Raw genomic sequence first — 15924 nt, forward strand, 5'->3', positions numbered from 1 at the left:
GTGTGCGTGCATGCACACGTGCAAGACTTTGAAAATACTTGTATAAAATAAAGTTGGGCAATTGAAAATGGATTGGCAGGGGCACCTGGGTGGCTCCGTGGGTTAAGTCTCTGTGTTTGGCTCTGGTCATGATATCAGGGTCCTGGGATCGAGCCCTGCATCAGACTCTCTGCTCAGCGGGGAGCCTGCTTTCCCCTCTCTCTCTGCCTACTTGTGATCTCTCTCTGTGTCAAATAAATAAATAAAATCTTAAAAAAAAATAGAAGAAAAGAAAATGGATTGGCAAATAGTTACAGTCTCTGCATTTAGGAATTATAAATAATCAAATAGAGGAGAAATGGAGCCAAATATCATTTTTAATCAATGTGTTGTGAGTCAGTAATTCAAATTTTAATTCGAAAGCTGGTAACATATTTACAGGTAGAGAAGCATATATAGTGATAGTAGAGTCACAAAGATTACTTTAATGGTGCTATGTTGGACTGAGGAATCTAAAAGTGTATAAATCTGCTGGAAATTAGCTTTGGCAACACACAGTGTAACATTAGTTTCAGGTAAGCAACATAGTGATTCCACAAGTGTGTATGTTACACTGTGTTCCCCAGAAGTGTAGCTACTATCTGTCATCATAGAACACCATTAAAATGCCATCGATTATGTTCCTTTATGCTGTACCCTTTATTCCTGTGACTTATCCATTCCATTACTGGAAGCCTATATTTCCCAGTTACCTTGGCCCATTTTGACCCCCCCCCCCCGCCATCCCCTTGCTCCGCTTTGGCGATTTTCAAATATGTTCCAAAAGAAAAACGAGTTCATGGTAACAGGTAACAAAACTGAATAAGGTAACACTCAGACGGCTAATAGTAGTTGGGAAGGAGAGGGCTAAGATGCAAAAATAACACTTTTGATGCCTCTTCCCCCACCTGTAATTACTGGTTTGGGCTTTATATACTCATCTCTCTTTAAAGATCTGATGTTTGGTCTAAAAGGATAGGATTCATCTTTCCTTGGATGTCTTTCACTCTGTCACTAAATGCTCCTTCAACTCAAACCTCTTCTTTGTCCCCTTCAATCTATCAGAAAACTCTGTTGGGGTTTTTTTGGTTTTTTGTTTTTAACTACTGTGACCATGGGTTGGGTTAGGTACTTTTCTTCCCAAATCCTTTCTTGCATATTTAGGGCCCTTCCTCCCAAAGTGAAGCCAGTTAAGCTACACTGAACACTTATATTTTAAATTTAGTAATGTGTAATATAGCTTAATGAGAGAGAGAAGTAAATATCAGTCTTAAATAATGTAGATAACGGCCTAATGGCTTCCTAGCCAGGTCCTAGTTATTTGAGAACATTACGTGAGAACATGCCTTTGCTAAGTGAACACATTTTCTACTTATGTTTTTAACCATCATTTGCTGGAGGTCTTTTTCCCCCCGAAATATTTTTTAAAGCACACAAGCTGTGCAATTAAGTAAAAAGTTACTGGCTTTGATTAAATTGCTTTGCACAAATGAGTGTCTATTGTATTTGGGAGAAATATTTATTTATCCTTTTAAGCTTTCCAAAAATCCTGCCTGTTACGTACCCACAACCGAGCTCGGGGGCCTGAAGAGTTCAAGGCTGACAGTAGCTGTGAAAAGTTTCATAGCCTTTTAAGAAAGTTCAACAGCTATGTTTGGGGAAGAAATATATGTATTATGCAAGACTGCTAGCTAATGCCGAGTTTGTAACATATGGAATTCATAAAGGTCCAATTACAGGACCATCACTGTTTGCCATGGTTTTAACTTATGTAAGTTATTGATTATACTTTCATGAGATCATAATCAAAAGGTTATTCTTTGGTAATGGTGTGTTAGAAGAACTTTATCCTGAACTTCAAAGCCATCCTCTGAGCCCCAAGAACAAAGGCTGAGAAGTTTGAACCGGGGCCAGAATCAGTCTGTATGAGTTAACGATGTTCCAGACCATCCAGGAGCCAAATCAACCCATCCACGTGCATGAACTTTCTTTCATCACATCAGATCAACAGTCATCACTAAAAGATGACAGTTGATTCAGCTTTAATGTGTCTTTTTTTTTTCTTTAGTGAATCAGCTTGACTAACTACAGTGTCTGCCTCATATCCGTTTATTTTAACTGCAAAGTACTGTCATTCACTGTGCTCTTGGGAGAGAATCATGGTCATCAACTAGGTTTACATCCAGGAAGGGGAATTGAAAGTACTGAAGAATTTATATAGGAAATAATTCTTAAATATGAGAAAGCTAATATGTAACATAATAATTAAAAAGAAATAAAGGACGGTTCATTTTTGTGCTAATATTCTGAAATGTTTTAAATGGGCAAAATAGAAAGACCATGAGGTTACAAATGGAAATATGCTGCCAGCTCTTTGGCTCCTAAGATCTTTATGTAAGGACCCAAAGACTTATTACACCAAATAAGCAAGATGCTGCCCTGTGTCATGACATGGGCCAACTTTCCTGATTCTCACATCAGCCCTTGCAAACCCGTAGTGTAGGTTACTTTCTCCCTGGGCCTTTGGATGACTCCTCAGGCAGGTCCTGGACTTTCTCTCATTAGCCAAAGATAATAAAATGTCCTCTGATTACTTTTGTGCTAAGATTATTCTTATTTCAGTAATTAAAATATCCGCTCTTCTGTAGTAGTTAAAATTTCAATCCTCATTCACAGTTAAAACTCCTCCCCTCCCTTAGCAGCATCCTGGAAGGTTCGGTAGTTGACTCTTTTCATAGAGCCCTCCTGCTCCTCTAAGGCTGGAAGGCTGGGCTGCAGGTGGGGGGCAGGGAAACCAGAGACAAGAGGTAAGAGGGCATTGGTGTCACCTACAGTGTTTCCTCTGGCACCAGAGGATGTTTAGAGCTGATCTTGTCATTATGAGCACTTTCCTGCATTCCTCTACTGGATGCACCTGACCCTTTTACCTGTGACAAGGTGATGTTGAATGCTGGTCACCACAGTGCCCTGCCCGCTCTGGTCCTGCCACTACTGGTCTTCTAGATCTTTACCAAATGTGCCAGGCACCTTCCCACCTGAGAGACTTGGCACCACTGTTCTTTCTGCTGGTGTGCTCTTCCTTCACACATTTGTTCAATTATCTACAAGTTTTCTAACACTCATATTTACTTACTTGTATTGACACAAAAACTTTTCTGATAAAGACAACAATGGAGAGTAGGTGTTTTTTTGAAAAAAGTACTGGTCAGTAGGCTTTATTACCTGTATTGTCTAGTACAGTGTTAGGCCAAGTGGGGATTGCAGAAGAAGTCTTAATCTCTGGTTTTGAGAAACTCTGATAATAATACTATTTGTCTGAACTTATGAAGGGAAATAAAATTTAAAAAAAAATAACATAATAATAAAATAAAAATGATTAAAAAATAAATTCAGTGTTTAATCTCATACAACCAATTTCTTGTATTAACATGTGAATAGAAAAAAATCATGTGATCAGTAAAATTGTGATTAAGTTAACTGTGCTAAAAAAAAAAAGGCAGGGGGACTCAGTCAGTTAAGTGTCTAACTCCTGGTTTCAGCTCAGGTCAAGAGCTCAGGGTCCTGAGATTGAGCCCCACTTTGGGCTCCACACTGAGTGTGGAGACTGCTTGAGATTCTCTCTCTTTCCCACTCTCTCTCCTCTCCCAGCCCATGCTCCCCACCCTGGCACACATACACACCTACTCTAAACAACAACCACAAAAATTATATTGTGCTTATGTTTCCAAAAACATGTTTGATTCTCCTAGATCTTGCCTTTTATGCTACAGATCAATTTCAGCCAACAGCTCTGATCATGGCAAGGTTTTGAAGTCAATTAACTCTAATTAATTCATAACAAAAACTTTTCCAAATTAAAACATAAACAAGGATAAAGAAAGGATACCATTAGGTTAGCTGACCTTTCTTTATTCATTCCTTTTTTGACACATCTAATAAATAGTTACTGAGCACTTTTTTTTTTTTTTTAAGATTTTATTTGACAGAGAGAGACACAGCTAAAGAGGGAACACAAGCAGGGGGAGTTGGAGAGGGAGAAGCAGGCTTCCTGCTGAGCAGGGAGCCCAATGTGGGGCTCGATCCCAGGACCCTGAGATCACGACGTGAGCCAAAGGCAGAGGCTTAACCCACTGAGCCACCCAGGTGCCCCTTGAGCACTTTTAATGTGCAGGCACTACTCTAGGTACTGGAGCCCAGCAAAGAACACGGAGTGATGGCCCTTGTGGAGCTTAATTTCCCTGTGGTGCAGAAGAGGAGACACAGAAGTTCTTAAATATTTAAATGAATGTATGTCAAGGGGTGATAAGTGCTAGTGGAAAAATAAAGCAGAAAATAAAATATACATGGTGAGAGGTGCTGTTTCAGAGAAGACGGCCAGGAAGGCTGCTTGGAGGAGATGCCATTGTACTAGAGAGGAATAAAATCAATAAGGGGGCAAGCTATGTGGCTATCTTGGGGAAAAGCACCCCAGCAGAAGGCATAGTTCATGCCAGGTCCCTCCAATGGGAGTGTACCTAGCACGTTAGGGAAGCAGCAAGGAAGTGGGTGTGGTAGGACCAGAGTGAGTAGGGAGCTGCCGTTAATGAGCCTCCAGCCCAAGGGGGAAGCATTACCCTATCACTTGTGATGCATTATTCTCCATGAATCAAACCTCATTCATTCAACACAGATGCCAGTATAAGGCTTTTTTTTTCTTTTTTAAAAAGGCTTTTCTTATGGAAAATTTCAAACATGTACAAATATTGACAGAACAGAAAAATAAACACCCATTTATCCATCACCTAGATCCAAGAATCATTAATTCATGGCCAGCCATGTCTTATCTACACTCCCTACCCTTGGCCGCCTCCCATACTATTTTGAAATAATCTCAAGTAACATGTCATTTCATCTACAGATATTTTAGTATGTATCTATGAAAGATTTAAAAAACCTTTAAAAAAAAAAAACCTCAAAACCACTAAAAATCATTCCCTAACATAATCAAATGTCTAGTTACTGTTTAAATTTCCAATATGGCTCATAAAGGTCAACCATTTTTAAAGTTTGTTTATTTGAGTGAGAATCCAAGGTAGGTGCACACATCGTGGCAGGTTGATAAGCCTTAGTTCTCTTTTAACCTCTAGGTTTCCCTTCCATCTCTCTTTTTTTTTCCTTCCTTCAGATTTTTGTTGAGGAGACTGGGTGTTTGGCCCATAGTTTCCCATAGCCTGGATTTCACTGATTATATGATTGCGGTATAGTCTTACTCGTCCTTCTATCCTCTAAATTCCCTATAAAATAATAGTTCAATAAGACATTTCTAATTTGTTTTAAAGCTAAACAAATAAGACAATTTCAGTAAGATGTGATTTACCCCCCCCCCCCTTTTTTAGGGTATGACTAATTTGACTCAGAACTTGTATTTATTTTTTATAAACAGCTTTTGTGCCACAAAAACTGTCAGTCACTGGGGATTCAAATAAGAATAGGCAAAGTTCCTTCCATAGAGGAGAGTTTAATGGGGAAGACAAATAAGTAGACTGTTACTGGAAGTGCAATAATACAGATATGGGGGAAAGTACAGGAAAGAAGGATCTGGGTTGGGAAAGTTTTATGAAAGAGATGACACTTCACCTGTGCCTAGAGAGGTAAGTCAAAATTTCCTTAGTGGACAAGAGCAGGGAGTAGAGTTCAATCCAGGCATAGAGTCAGGAACAGGTTTCATGAGAAAGCGTGGCAGTTCAATGGACTCAAAGCTTGCTAGACCTGGAGCGAAGATGTGAGGGAAGACATGAGAAGAGGACCGTGGGCAGAGCCAGCTGTAAAGCTATATCTAAACACTTCCCCGTGATTAGAAACAGTTAAGAGTTTTAAGTGGGAGAAGTGGTGTAGTCCAGGTGGCACTTAGGAAGAAAACTGAATGATATTTAGCCTTGAAGGTACAAATCTGGACAGCAGGAGTTACTAGGGAGACAGGTTAGGGGACAATTACAGGAGTATGTGTGAGAAATGTCTGAATTTTGGTAGTAACAGTGGGAAGGAAAAGAAAGGGAAGAGATTTGAGAAATCAGTGAGAGTTTGTGGAGGTGGCTGGTGAGAGAAAGTTGGGGGTCTAGAAGGACTGCCAAGTTTTTATCTTGAGTAATCAGGATCATAGTGCTGTGTAAAGAAATCTAAGTGAATAGGTTTATCAGGAAGGTAATGAGTTTGGTCCAAACATGTTAAGTCCAAGGAGAAATGTCTGGTAGACAGCTGCCAATATGAATCTAAAGCTCAGAAGAAACGTGAAAACTGGAGATAAAAATTTGGAGGTCTTTGAAATGTTGGTACAAATTGAAGTCACAGAAATGGATGAAATGCCTCAAGAAGACAACAGAATCAAGAAGAGGAGAGCAGCAGTTGTTTCCTGGAAACATCAGTATTTAAGGCAGTGGCTCTTACCATTGTTTTTTGAGTCATGGGCTCTTTTAAGAACGTGATGAAATCTAGGGTCTGCTCTCCCCAGAAAAATAGTCACATATATATGGACACAAAAGTTATGGATTCTGTAAGGGTGCATGGGCCCACATTCAGAACTCTTTTTAAGGTGCCATCATAGAAAGAGAAGCATAAGAAGGTCATTAGGGAAAGACTGATGAGAGAAGGAGAAGAGGAACTCACAGAGACTGTTGCTATAGACAGGGCAAAAAAATTTTTTTGATTGTAACAAAAAATTTTGGAGAATACGGATGGATGGAAAGTGCTCTTTGGATTTTACAATTTGGAGGCTATTGTGACCTTTTATGAAGATTTTATAGTGATAAGGACAGGGGTGCCTGCATGGCCCGGTCAGTCGAAAATCTGCCTTCAGTTCACGTCATGATCCCAGGGTCATGGGACCAAGCCCCACGTCGGGCTCCCTACTCAACAGGGAGTCTTCTTCTCCCTCTCTCTCTGCCCTTCCCTCTATCATGCATTCTCTCTCTCTCTTTCTCAAATAAATAAATAAAATCTTTTTAAAAATGATGAGGGCAAAAGCCTTACTATAGTGAGCAGAAGACTGATGAGCAAGAACACTGAACCCATGAGTATAGACCTTCTGGAAGCACTGTAATGATAGGTAGGAAGACAGGTAGCCGGGTAGAGACAGGGTTTGGTTTTTAATCTTTTAATCATATTAATATACATGAGGGAGATGACATTACTGTCAGAGCCAATCTCAGAGGATATGGGAAGGAAGCAGGTTGAATGTGAATGTGGGCTATTTGTAGGTGGATGGAGGGTAAGTTCAAAGAAATTCATACCTAGCAATCTCTGTTTTGTTTGTGAATAGGGTAATATCATCAGTTGAGTGAGGATATCAGGGCTAGAGCAGAGGACTTTGGGGAAACTATGGAATTGTTGTGTGTAGGAGAAGGGAGAGAGTAGGGATGTTTAAAAGAATTGCTCAGGGAGGTGTCTGGGTGGATCAGTCAGTTAAGCACCCAACTCTTGATTTCAGCTCATGTCATGATCTCAGGGTTGTGAGACTGTGCTTGAGATTCTTTCTCTTTCTCTTTGTTCCTCCCCCCAACACTTCTCCCTCTCAAACAAACAAACAAATAAATAAATAAAATCAAATAAAAAAGAGAATTGCTCAGGGGTATTAGAGGGCAACTCAATTTGGGCAGTAGATTTAGCCAGTCCTCAGATTTTGGATTTTCATCTTCACTGTTCTCCAGGGAAATTGCTTCAGTTCTGCCTCAGTTTCTTGTTTTCTTAGGAAGGATAAATAATGCATGTATGAATAACAGCTTTAAAATAGCAAATACCTAGAGGAATTTAGAAGAGTAAAAGAGCTGATGACACTGTATGTTCTAGGTAATCACTTTTTCTGAAGTAAAAACAAATTTATACTGTTGACTGCTACTTGAATCTTCTGCTAGTAACACTAGTTCCCTAAATTTTTAGACTTCGAAAATCTGTAACTATGAAATTACAGACTTTTCTGTTTGACTCTTAGATAGGAAAAGAACTGGTCATTGGATGATATCTTGTAAAATAGTATTTTGATATATGAAATTGTGATTATATGAACAAAGAAGTCAAATTAAGACATATTTCATATTTACCAAATAGTTTAATGTATTTTTTCAAAACACAAAGTCAAGAAGGAAAGTGGTTTTTTTTCCTGTTTTTTATCAAGAAGTAAGTTAGTACTGTCCATTTGGATTCAATAAAAATATATTAAAGAATTTTAGAAAACGGGGCGCCTGGGTGGCTCAGTGGGTTAAAGTCTCTGTCTTCGGCTCAGGTCATGATCTCAGGATCCTGGGATCGAGCCCCACATCGGGCTCCCTGCTCAATGGGAAGTCTGCTTCTCCCTCTCTCTCTGTCCTTCCCCCTGCTTGTGCTTGCTCTCTCTCTCTCAAATAAATAAATAAAATCTTTAAAAAAAAAAAAAATTTTAGAAAATTACCTGAAGCTAAGCCTAAGAAAAACATGACCTAATGTTAAATATTTTGAAAGCCATCACTGAGAATCTACTGATAATTCTAAGTTAGTTAAAAATTTTCAAACATTTTTTTAAATCAACGGAAAGGAGATGACTATATATTATAAAGAACTCTGAAAGAAATGGGACATTAGTCTTGCCTCTTTGGAGCTACTTATATGCACTACGCAGATTTATTTGGACATTTTATAAAGGTCATTCTGTCCTAAAAAAATATGATGTGCTGAAATATACCACCATGTAACTGCATGAAAAGGAGATGAAGGGAATGAGATACTGATGGGGAATAAATGCACTACAGGAGGTGTAAGGGTAATTGCTCAGTTGTGAAATGATTATCCAAGACAGAGCTCTTAGCCCATTCTCTTCTCCCTCGCCCCATGTACAGGAATACCCAATGACTGCTGCTGAAGCTTTAAGAAAAGTTAGCCTGGTGATGGGTATTGAGAAGGGCACATATTGCATGGAGCACCGGGTGTCATATGCAAACAATGAATCTCGGAACACTACATCAAAAACAAATGATGTAGTACTGTATGGTGAATAACATAATTTAAAAAGAAAAAGAAAGAGAAAAGAAATATTCAAATATAAATCTTGAGATAAGAAAAAAAAACAGAAAAAGTATTCCTTTTCCTTTTTCGAGAGCTGAAATCTCCTCTCATCGCCTCTAGAACACCTGCATTCATACCACTGCCTTCTTAGCCCTTCTGTGTTCTCCAATTAATACCGTCCTACTCTCTAAGAGAAAGGTGTGGCTGTGCTCCCGAGGTTTCTTTTCCCACACCTCCAGTTTGGACCTTTCCTGGTGCACGGAGTGCTAGCTATGCCCATTGGAACAAAGTTTTCTTTCCTCAAAATGTTTCCTTACAACTCCTCCGTATTGCCCAGTGCTGTCTTTCTTCGTGCCCAATTTTGGGGTTGCCATTGACCCATAACTTTGCAAATGCTTGAATTAGGGCAGGCTTACTGCACAGAGGAGGCCCTTACCCCAGAAGCCTCAAGGAATAAAGAGGACTGAAGCTTTCAAAAGCCTCTCTCCTGCCTATCTTGCCCTTCCCATGGAAAATTTTGACAGTCCGGTGAAAGCAGTATGCTGAAGGGGGGCTCTATTTTTAAAGCCTACTTTGTCTCCATTCTGATACCCTTTTCCCCCATCTTTAAAAGAAATAAAAAAGAAAAACCTCTTTTCTATTCCCCAATGCTTGGTCTTTCTACTTCCTTGTTATTCGCCCTCAAAAAAAATAAAAAACCCTGGCTTTTGGTTTTATCTAACACAAAACAGCAATATAGTGCTCTATTACATTGCTTTTCTATCTTTAGGAATCTTAAAAGAGAATGACTAGCCAGTGATTTGTCAGATAGCCAGGCCTGTTTCTGGTTTGCATGAGCAAGGGTGATTCCAAACCGTAGGAGGAAAAAGATGGAAAATGTCTTAGATATTTCAGATTCATGTGAAGCCAAACTGTGTGATCTCGTGCCAGTTTTAGTTTACAAAACTTTCATGGTCCCGGATGTGTTTACTTGGACTTGAAGTTTTAATATTACCACTATATTCCAATAGCTTTACTCCCTCAACCCAGCCCGCTAACTGTGGTCAATGGCAGTGTGGATAAAACCAATTACTGGAACAGAAGGATGAGGCCGATTGAGATTCTCTCTTTAAGTAGTGTTCTCTCTTTAAGTAGTGTTCATTTCATTATCCATTAAGCCAAGACCAGTTTCACAATTAAATAACTACTCTTCATGAAAAGGAGCTTTTTTCTTTTTGTTTCTGAAACAAGTTCTCCTTAGAGCCAGTTTCAAAAGAAGTCAAGAAAGAAGTCTTTGTTGATATTTCACCTTTCCCAGTGACACTGTAATTTCATATTGTAATTTGCAGAAGACAAGTTTTATATAAATTTACATATGGTTTTACAAAATTTATAAACTCAAAATTATAGAAATTATATATAACTTAAATTATATATATGTAACTTAGAGAAGGGATCAAGTCTTTTTCTGGAACTATGAACCAGAAGAGCATTAGACAATGTCATGTTTCAGAACTGGACCTTATCTACATTATCTGCTTATATTTATTCTGGGAGCCTCATTGCCAAGGTTTTGTCCCTAAATAAGCATAAAACAGTAACAAACTACACAAAGATTGGCTGGATATCAAATGTCAATGTTTGTTTCCTTGCTCTTTTTTTCAAAAATATTCTCTATTCTCTATACATGCTATGGTGACTGGCCACTCAGCAAAGTAAAAGAGAATCTTTTGACCCATAAAAGTAATTAAGCAATTGCCAAAACAGATAAGCTAATGCCCAGTCAGTAAAACCAGAGGCTAGTGCCATTTCACCATAACAATGTGAATGGAATGTTCTGGAATGCACTGGGCTTATGCCTCTGGATGCTTCTCAATAGGTCATTCATTCATTCAGCAAATATTTATTAAATACCTGGCTGTACCCAATGCTGAGTGAATCTCCAGTAGAGTAGTTGTTGGGGAGGGGCGGGGATAAACATAACCCCATCTTTAACCATAGAATTTCCAATTTGTACATGACAATACATGATCTACACATGGGAAAAGTTTAATAATAATACGGGACAGTATTTGTCTAAGGGCCACACTGGTTTGAGTCCTGTTGCCAGCCAGTGTAAGTGAAAACACTGGAATATAGGTACGGTTATGGTGTGTTCAGAGCAGGCCAGGTGAGCTCCAGAAGAGGATTCCTGTTGGGTAGCAGTCTGAAATAAAGGAAATTTGGAACCAGACTGTGGAGGACACTTATCAGGCTAAGGGCCTTTTCCTAGAGAAAGGGGGTGATAGGAAAGCATTGTGATATGGCAAAACTGATGTTTCCACTAGATATATTGCCTCACCTCATGGCAGAGATTTTAAAGAGGAAGGCTAGAAAGATATTTCAGAAAATGTTAACAATAATACCAGTATGAGGAAATAAGGGCTGGCTTAGGGTGGAAGCAGTGGGAATGAAAGGCAGGGACAGAATCAAAAGATTCTATAAGGAGAGGGGAGAAAATTCTTGGTGTCTGTCCAGCTATCAGGAAAAGAAGTAGAGGCAGGAAACAACAATGACTCAGAGGTTCAGTACTTTTGTTATTGGAAAAATGATAATACTGTTGACAGATACAAAGACATCAAGTGCGGCATCTGGTTTGGAAAGGTAATGAAGGAAGCTCTGTGCACACGAGCTTGGCCATGAAGCAGTGGGAATGGTTCTTGTTGAGTGAGCATCATTGACCCAAAAGGAAACAGTTTCATCTGTGCAAGTGCCTGAGTTTTATGATAGCATAGGGAGGGAAGAGCTGAGACCTGAGTCTTAGCGATTTTTAACAATCATGAACTGAGAGGAGGAGGGTTAACAAGGAAGTGCAGGAAAACCAAAACATGGGGGAACAATCAGCAGAGTGTCCCAGCATCCAAGGATAATGAGTTGTGAGCTTGAAGGATGAAATTTTGCAGGGAGGTGACAAGATGAATGCCCAGGAAGAATGTGAGATCTGGCAATTTTTGGTCTAGACATTCAGGCGTCAGATTATTTTAAGCATTGGGTGTGCTGATTCATTTTGTTTGGGACTTTAGCATTGAACTCTATTCCTTTCTTGCTTCAGTGGATTTCTTTCTGCCCTTCACATACAGTGTAGGAGCTATTTCAGATACCACTAATAATGCTCATACTGAATGCCCGGCTAATCTGAACACAACATGCATGCTATAATACCAGGTTCTTGTGAGAATTAGATGAAGAGCGACCAGAGTTTAGTAAACACTCAACAAAAATTATTTGTAAATTTTCCAGCTTTATGGCATCTGTATGCTTTGTATCTGTGAATCACCTGAAATTTTCTTCAGAACACATCTGATACCTTTATTGTTCCAGTTCTCTTCATGAACACTTAGGTCAGCATCATGATACATGAAGTTAAAAGAGGTTTGAGAGCTGTGGTTTTATGAAGAACCTTTGATTCTTAACTCAGAGGCTCTTGTAATTATCATGCTAATATATTAGATTAAGTATGCACCACAAACCCAGAACTTCAAAGATAGAAAAGAAATACTGGATTCTTTCTGTCCTCCCCATGGTTAATGCAGTTCTCTGCTTCCTTTCTCTGTGTCTACCCAAGAAAGAGTGCCAGAGTGAAGGCCTTCTGGGTTGTCCCATTTTGCTGTTTAAATGAGGTCTTCATCTTTTCTGGAAAGAACAACCTTAACATTCAGCCAAGTTGCTTGGAAGCGAGTTAAATGGCCTCCAGCACTCATTCCTCTCTTGATAATATTTGGGTGTCTTTTATACTTCTCCATGAAAAGAAAATTTACTGCATGGCAAACCAGGCCAGCAAGGTTTTTCAACAACTTAATTTAGAAGTGAATTATTCTCCTGAATAGACCCATTCTTTGTTTGAATACAAAGCAATCTTTTCATGTGCTTCTCAAATAAGCACCCTACTTACCTCTACCTGAGTTTCCACTAGTGTCATTTAATAAAACTAAATGTACTTTTCCCTAATAGAGGTTTCATACTCTCCAATACGCCACCTCCCTATTACAGTTCATGCTCTGAGTTCCTTTTATCTAAGTAATAAATCTACGATCTGTGAAGTTTATTCCCAAACTTTAAAGCAAGCTTGTTGTTCTCTTTGGCATAGAATTTAGGTTTTATTTGCCCCCACATAAGTATTTCCAGTGGAGAGGTTTGAGACTAAAACTGTTTATGATATTACAAATAAAATAAAAACAGAAAGTCCTGTCTAGAACTTAAACTATGACATTATAAATCTATCATTTATTTCATCAGCCATTTTTCTTTGACTTCGAGGGACTTATTTAAGCCATTGAAGTTAATACTTAGGTTAAATGAAGAACATAGGTCATCTCTACTACATGGTGATCTAACTGATTTGTAGAAATATTTATATGGCACGGGTGGTTTTGGTAGATCTGTTGATAATGACAAAATGAAACAATGAAAGAAGTCAGTGTCAAGATCAGAGATAAAGGGTTGGCCAATTTCTTTTTTTTTTTATTAACATATAATGTATTATTTGTTTCAGGGGTACAGGTCTCTGGTTGATCGGTTACACAATTCACAGCGCTCACCACAGCACATACCCTCCCCAATGTCCATCAGGGTTGGTCAGTTTCTAAGTAGTTTTCAAATTGGAATTTTTAAGAAGGTAATGAAAACAGTAGAGGGACAAACCCCCTTAAAATATATATACCAAGTATAAAGGAGAGAATGAAATAATTTCAGAAATTACAACATCATTATCATCTTCAAAAAGAAGAACAAAATGTTTTCTCTGGAAACTGCCTATTGCTGATAAAATCCAAGCAAGAAACTGTTTTGACCAGTTCCTGTCCTAGAATACAGTCTTAGAATTGCAGTAGAAAAACTGATATTTACTGATTCTCAGAGAAATCAAATGCACACCCTAAAACCTCTACTGTGAAATTTGTTATTGATGAGAATATTGGCTGTCTGGACAAATCCATTAAACCTAGCTGTATCATGCTAAGCAGTCATGCCAATGCTGATTACAAACTCTAATATCAAATATAATGGACTCTGACCTTGCCAGCCTACTTCATGTGGCCATAGTCAAAAGCAACAACAGGAGACCCAGAGGCTCTATGGCGTTGTTTCTGGACCCTGATTGAAATTCTTTCAGTTCCACATTCTTGGAACATCATCAAAAGTTCTTGAGAGACACATTCAGAAGCTACTTTATTAGTACATGTTATTTTCTTAAAGCACACTTTCAAGGAGGGGCACATGAATGGCTCAGTTGGTTGAGTGACCGACTGTTGATTTTGGTTCAGGTCATAATCGCGGGGTCTTAGATCAAGCCCCCTGTCAGGCTTTGCGCTCAGGACAGAGTTTTCTCGAGTTCTCCTCTCTCCTTCTGCCCCTCCCTGCCACTCACAATGTCTCTCTAAATAAATAAAATCTCAAAAAAAATTTTTTTTTTTTAAATATACATAAATAAATAAATAAAATCTCCACACAAAAAAAGCACACTTTCAAGAAGACAAAGAGATTTAAATCAAATTGTTATGTGAGCAGAGTCTCACCAAATAGAGGTCCATGAAGAATATTTCATCTATGTCCAGATCAGAGAATTATACAAATAGAGCCAGTGATTATCATCAGCCAGACAGAACTGACACAAGGTATATAATTAATGTCTGTTTTTAAATAAATGCATTTATTTCACTATAAAAGACATGGAAAAATCAGCATCAACCCTACACAATCATTGTTTTAATATGGGTGGCAACACACAAAAAATTTTTCACTTATATTTAGTGGTATTTTTTATTAATGCCTTTTTAAGGTATATCATCCATATAAATTTCACTTATAATGTGACAAAGTTCGAAGATATAATTATGGAACAGCAAATGACAACTTATGGTATTTGAAGCAAGCAATGACAACTTATGGTATCTGAAGCAATCTAGCCACTGTAATGTATTTTCGGCATGCTTGTGCTCTATACACTCAGCTCTTTTCCATCGTTATATGTACTGTTAATATAAGTGTTCAAAATAAGTCTTGGGATGGGGTATGCATTACACAGGTGTTTGTTGTGTTATTGTTTGCAGTTATTACTGTACTTAGTAATACAAATTACCCAAAGGTATTAATTGTAAGGGTATACAACACTAAAGCCTTTCATAATGCCAACTAAAATGTGTTTTAGAACAAAATGTTAAGTGATAAACGTGATCTAGTGAGGCACAGAGGTAAGTGCAGCTGGTGGAGGTCATTTAAAACACCTGGATTCACGGAACACTAAGAAGGAGCCGAGCCCACTTTTAATAGTTGTTGACTTTATTGCAGGGTCAGAAATAATATTCTCTTTTTCAAAGGAATCCATTCTAAATTGAAATACCGTTCCTGATGACACTCCTTGCTCTCATCAAACTTCTTGTAATTCTCTGCCTTACCTCAAACAGGGTAGGAAATGACCATCTTAAAACTCTTTATCCTCAGGGCCTTTCTAATGATGAATTTAGTAAAATTAATTGATGACATTTTGTTGCTCATCTAAAGGCCCTACATGGTGATCATCTGGAACACTGCCACAGCCCAAAGAGCCAGTGTCCCCACAGCAGCTGAGATCACCCCTTTGCATTATCATCCTCATATGGAGTCCTTAATACCTAATACATTGACACTATGATGTAAGGCCAAAAAATGGTGTGAATGTCTACCAGGTATCTCTTAATATCCTCCATACTGGGAAATAAATTTGATACTGACTATAGGAAAGGTCATATTCTTTTTTAAAATGTCACTTTAGCCCATGTTTATGTAATTCATAATTTAGTTAATTAACCTATCCAAATTCTGCATATCTCTACAGATAACTGCAGAGCCACTCAGCTCACCTCTCGTTTTGGCATCTGCACTATTTATTGATTGCTCTTTATT

The 15924-nt window shown here is 38.4% G+C and overlaps 1 protein-coding gene across 1 annotated transcript in view; it reads left to right on the forward strand.

Annotated features, from left to right (window-relative positions):
• The window catches only part of WIF1 (WNT inhibitory factor 1), a 68468-nt gene that overhangs the window by 25982 nt on the left and 26562 nt on the right, over positions 1-15924 (forward strand). The window lies entirely within an intron of this gene.

This window comes from Martes martes (assembly GCF_963455335.1).
Source record: "Martes martes genome assembly, chromosome: 8".
In the NCBI taxonomy this organism is placed as follows: domain Eukaryota; kingdom Metazoa; phylum Chordata; class Mammalia; order Carnivora; family Mustelidae; genus Martes; species Martes martes.